We start from the raw sequence: 6,147 nt of genomic DNA, 5'->3' as shown, positions 1-6,147 counted from the left end.
CACTGTTGTAGGTCTGCATACTTCATAAGTAATAGGCAGTGCACCTACAACAAAAACACCTTCTTGCAGGTTTTTTAAACTATGTTAATCAAAATATCCACGGGTGTACTGCCGGTCTACAGTGTCCAACGGGCACAATATTTCGGCGATCATACATGCCGCCATCATCAGGTGAACTGACGGACTGAGCTCCTGTGAACGTGCCGGTACGGAGATCCGTACGCTATGACTGCTCAGGGGGAACTGGGTTCGGTCGCGGCGGCGGCCGATTTAAATACCCTCCGCCCGCGGCGCACTCCCTCCGCCGTCCGCGCCCCGCGCCACGGTCGCGCGGTGGAACAGATTGCGACGGCGTCTGAGATGACATCGGTGTGATGGCTCTGTCCACCGTGGTCGTCACAACTATACGTTTGCTCGATTTACTCATGATTAACCCAATTGCTGGTTCCCAAGCCTTGGTAAGATTATAGCCACAGTCACGGTTGGTGACGTCTTCGTCAAGAGAAGGGCTGACGGCACCCTAGGTCATGGGGTGTATCGGAAGACAACGCACACTGATCTGTATTTGCACGCAGATAGCAGCCACCACCCTTCACAGAGGAATGGGGTACTTAATACTCTAGTACATAGGGTGCGCACTGTCTCTGACGCAGAGAGTCTACCCCAGGAACTGTATCTCGAAAAAATGGGTACTCAGAGTGGCAGATTCAACGTGCTCTCCGTCCAACCACTACAGCACAACCTGTGGATATGGATGAAATCACAAGGGAGGAGGTAGGCACTGTGTTTTTCCCAAATACAGGCGCGGTACGCCTCGTGGCGCGGGGCGCGGACGGCGGAGGGAGTGCGCCGCGGGCGGAGGGTATTTAAATCGGCCGCCGCCGCGACCGAACTCAGTTCCCCCTGAGCAGCCATAGCGTACGGATCTCCGTACCGGCACGTTCATAGGTACAGTTGTCTGCAAAATTTAAAATAAAAACTGTTTTAAGTAAATAATACAATAATAGTGATGATAAAAATAAGAATGAAACAAAAAACACTCACCCCTATGTGCATAGTCAGGTAGAAAGAACTCTCCTTGAGGCTGAGGCTGTTCTGTTGGAACTGTAAGTGTCTTGTTGATACCGAGCGAGGTGGTGCAGTGGTTAGCACACTGGACTCGCATTCGGGAGGACGACGGTTCAATCCCGTCTCCGGCCATCCTGATTTAAGTTTTCCGTGATTTCCCTAAATCGCTTCAGGCAAATGCCAGGATGGTTCCTTTGAAAGGGCACGGCCGATTTCCTTCCCCATCCTTCCGTCACCCGAGCTTGCGCTCCGTCTCTAATGACCTCGTTGTCGACGGGACGTTAAACACTAATATCCCCCTCCTCCTCTTGTTGATAATATGACCATCCCAATGGTCATGGAATGTACTTCTGTATTCCAAGAATCGGGGACGCTCTTTTACAGCCACTAATTCTCTTATTGGTCTAGAAGGAAATAGGCATTTCTTGAAATATAACTGATCGAGGCGTGTAGACCAATCTCTTACAAACTCCCAGTCTACTTCGACAACATGAAATGATGAGGGTTTTGCTCTTGCACTCTCTATTTCCTCTGTCCAGTCTTTGGCATTTCCACCCATTTTTTGGTTGATACTGGCCATGTTACGATCACATTCGAGATACAAGTGTCCACGGGTTGGAACAGTCATTTTCACATGTTCAACTCTCTTGATGTAATGAACGATGTAATGCAGCAGGCGGAAAATAGTCCAATTCTTGTTCTGCTCGCTGCAAGAGTCTGAAAATACATATAATTTTCTAACAGATGGATCAAGAATTGTTGTCACAAAATAAAACAAAACGGAAGAGACCCTTTGTAGGCTAGTGTTTCATCACACGCGAAGAAATATGATTCATTGGCTGACAATATGTGACTATTAAACACGCACAACCTTAACTGTCTCTTGTAGTACATGCCGTTAGTTGTGATGTTAGGGATAGGTCAGTTCTTCTGAAAATCCATAGTAATACTTTCACATTCCCTTGATGCCCTGATGTTTGCTTTAGAACTTCTCTTACGAATATAAAACATACGATTTCAAAGCATGTTCAACAGCTCGAATTTCGGCAGCATTCCTATCACAGTAACAAGTGTCCATTCTAGTGTACCCGAAACCGACGTTAAATTCTGTATTGAAAACAAGTCTAAATTTTTCACAATAAATCATATATCTTACTGATGTTTAGATCTGGTGAGAGGTATACTTTCTTAGAGGTTTTCAAGTTGTAATGGCTTCGTTCACCTTTAAATGAACTAACGTGTTGGCGAACTGCATCAAGTGCCTCAAATGTCACACGATGTTTACGATTACAGTGTTGGCTTCGATGATCCCTTGGACACACACCTTTTTTCAGGTAACATTGTATTACTTCTAATTTTTATAGATAGTCCATTAAAAAATGTAAAGACTGTAGAACAAACATTTACTTCAGTGACAGAATTCTCCCTCTTCACGTTTACACGATACGAATAAATGTTGCCACGAAATTTAGCTTCATTTTCTGGTTGTCTAGGTCTCCTTTGCGATACACTATTAACATTAATTGGGCCTGCCGAGTAAGCTTTCTGTTCATTCACAGTCGTTTCATTATAATTAGATATAATATACCCACGTTCTGTGTCAGTGGTACTCTGAAAACATGTCAATCTGGAACATTTACAATCTGGCTCTAATTCATGGGTGGATGATAAAAGTTGTTTTCTCACGTCAGAAAGTCGACGTGTGTTCTTCCTTTTGTTCATTGAATGTGACAGCTGGCTGATTGTGATACTTTCCTCATCTTCATTTTCCATGTTCACTTCCACAGTTCAGTTAAAACGTAAAATAAACTAAACGATTCACACAACACACAAAGCACTAACTTAACCTCTCCAACAGCACATATCCAACACCTGATAATCGTAGACAATGGAACATAAACGACAGCTGTGGTCAGTGCTGCCAACTGACTAACACCCTTTCTCTTAGTTTCACATTGACTTACCTCCTTTTTTCCATTGACACTATATTTTTAAACCTCTGTAATTTTGAGACATGCCCGTTCTCTCCATGAAACAAAACCTAATAAAAGCAGCTTGTTGAAAGCTTTCTGAAACTATAATAGCCTAAAATGTCATTTTTTTACATTACCCCTTTTTCCCGTGGACCCTTCGTATAGAATGCTTGTCAACAATTCTTCCTCTAAGAATTACAATTTGACTGAACTGATATAAAAGTTATGAAAATGTGCAATCTTTCCGAGCCAGTGACTCCTTTCTCTGGCAGAAGCGTTGAAGAGAAAGGCAGATGGATGAAGAAGGGGGGCTGACAAGGCTTAGGAAATGGGGAGAGTTACAGGAAATTCATCTGAGACTTACCAGATAGGATGAGAACGAAAGACTGATAAAATACAGTAATACAGTAATTTGGTGTAAAGTCTAAATTAGCAAATATAATTCATGAATCGCTTACAGAAACAGCAGATAAAGTGAAATTTGTGCAAAAACATTAGAATAAACTCTCTTACATTTTCAAAAGTATTTGCTATAGTTCTTGAAAATGTGATACTTGTTGCAACACAAATTAATCTCTGAGAAAAAATAGTCAGACAGGCCAGCATAAAAATTTCTGCAGAAAAATCTAATTCCTTATGAAAATCAAAAGCTCACCAAAATATTAAATTGAGATATATGTTTAATATTTTAAGATTATTTGATGAAAAATGTCAGTATGATATCCAGCTTAGGATTTTGTGGAGAAAAACAAAATTTTTTACAAACATTAAAAAATCATGAACATTTCTGAAAACATACTGGCCAAATTGAAAAGATTAAAAAATTTATATTGTTTGAGTATAACCCAAGAAACTATTTTGGAAAAAGCTGTTTTGGAGGAAAGGATACATAAAATGGGAAGGGCATATGAACTAAAGACTTTTATCACAAAATTTCTTTTCTACAAAGGCAAAAATAAGTCATTAAAATACAGTAGGGAGGCCAGAATATCTAGATACAAGCAAATGTCTGCTATTTAACTATAATCTGTATAAATTAGAAGTACTAGAATGGTGAACCATTGGGAAAATATTAGGCCAACAGAAAAGGTTATTTAATTTATTTGATAAATATCCTTTCTTAACTAAATCTTTTTCATCATTTGACTGATTTACATGTACTAATCTCATCTATTAAAATCAATATAACGTACAATTAATTTAAACATATTACTCAATTCATTACAATATTGTTTACTTACTTTTAGTGCTTTACTTACTTTTTATACGTGTTGATTTTATATTTTCTGCTTTTCAGATATAATTAACTCCTCTTTTACTTATCCTTATTTCTTGTTTCCAAAAATAACCATTTAGTACATTCAAAATATCGCTGAATTTAGAACTAATATTTACAAATGAACACACATGATTTCATCATAGTATTGCATTTGCCACAGAGCAGATTTTGGTATAGTTTCAATAAATGAATCATATACAATTGTTGTAGAATGTATTTCATATTAACAAATCCAGTACGTGCAATTATGATTTGAAGCATCAAAATGAGCAATTCAGCATTCATCTTCTGTAGGTAATTCACTAATCATATAAACACTACGAAAGATCTTAATTTTTAGTTTTGTAGCAGGCTTTTCTGTATCAAAATTACTTTATCCATTATAGTGTGTATCTATTTTTTTGCATTTTTTAAAATCCTGTACCGGTAGGTAGCACATTGTAGTCTGTGCTAAACTTTTCATTTATATGTGTTCAAAATAGTATAGAACCCATACATTGCTATTAACATCAACACCCATACCTGGTTTTCTCTTTCCACACATTATACCTCTAACTGCTGTTCAGCTAATTTTTCATCAAATGATGCATTGGTACTATACATTCTTTCTTTTGTCATTTTTTGAAGTTCTCTCTGCCTCATATCTATGCTCTAAATCCTTATGATCACTGCATGCAACATATGTATTTTACATGATTCATCCAATGATGAATTACCAAATTATAAAAATTTCTAAACTGTCAATAATTTTTTTACTTTCCAACTTCTCGAGAATGTTCTATACATTTTATGAATATCACTTAATATTAACTCAATGAATAGAGTATTTACGATGCTGGTACAGGCCTTTTGTTTCAATTGTTGTTACAGATAGCATGATATATTTCACAAACTAGTTTTTCTTCTAAATAATAATTTCTTATTCTTATTTTTTTGTCAGTATGCAATATACTTGACCTTGTGTTCATTATAAGTTGTACATAACAGATTTAAAATAAGAATGCTATAGACAAAGCAACTGTGTTGTAGGCTGCTAGTGTATTAATAGTAATATATGTAGTACGTTAATTCCCTCTAAAATCTTTTTAAAAGTAAGCCAGTAGCAATTGTTACATAACATGCTACTTATGGAAATTTTTCTCTTGGTTTGTCTGTTCTCAGATCTGAAGATGTAGCTAATCTACTGAAACTGGTCATCATTTCATAGAAAAAGGAAAGAAGATATTAATATTAAGTGTGACTGAGTTAATATACAGAAAATTTTTGAAATTTAAAGAAAAGATTATAGAAATTTTTCAATTTTTTTGTAACTTTATATTTGATTATCTTCTTATGATCGCTCTCTCCTTCTTATAATGTCAGATCTATTCATACATCCAATGGACTGATACCTTTATCTCCTCATTCCATTCTTTCCTTTAACTTGGTACCAGGTCCACAGTAGGAATGTGCAGGCAGATGCATTTCAAATGGTTATTTATTAGTTAATATATTTGTAATTTTTTCCTATTTCTCACTCTTACAAAATCTATGTGGTTAGTTAGTTACAAATCTAATTAAGTTATGTGTACCTTTTGGATTCTTGATAATGAAATCATTAAATTTAACCGTTAGTGTCTGTGTTTGTGTGTGTGTGTTTGTTAGTGTTTGTGTGTGTGTGTGTGTGTGTGTGTGTGTGTGTGTGTGTGTGTGTGTATTTTACTTCAATATTTTTCATCATGTGTGTGATATGATAAATCAACAGTAATGAAACCAAAGTTACCAGTTCCACAGCTTGTGCAGAATACTTCGAATGTCTCGAACTTCATGTCACCACCAACAAATTCA

At 37.1% G+C, this 6,147-nt stretch overlaps 1 non-coding gene across 1 annotated transcript; it reads left to right on the top strand.

The window, feature by feature from the left end:
* The first annotated feature begins 1,127 nt into the window (after nt 1-1,127).
* Trnaa-cgc (transfer RNA alanine (anticodon CGC)) lies at nt 1,128-1,200 on the top strand. The gene has a single exon. It is a non-coding gene; the product is annotated as a tRNA-Ala (tRNA).
* Nucleotides 1,201-6,147: the final 4,947 nt, after the last annotated feature.

Source organism: Schistocerca serialis, chromosome 3, assembly GCF_023864345.2.
Source record: "Schistocerca serialis cubense isolate TAMUIC-IGC-003099 chromosome 3, iqSchSeri2.2, whole genome shotgun sequence".
NCBI lineage: Eukaryota > Metazoa > Arthropoda > Insecta > Orthoptera > Acrididae > Schistocerca > Schistocerca serialis.
The sequence above is the reverse complement of the archived record's forward strand: the minus strand, read 5'-3'. Positions and strand labels throughout refer to the sequence as shown.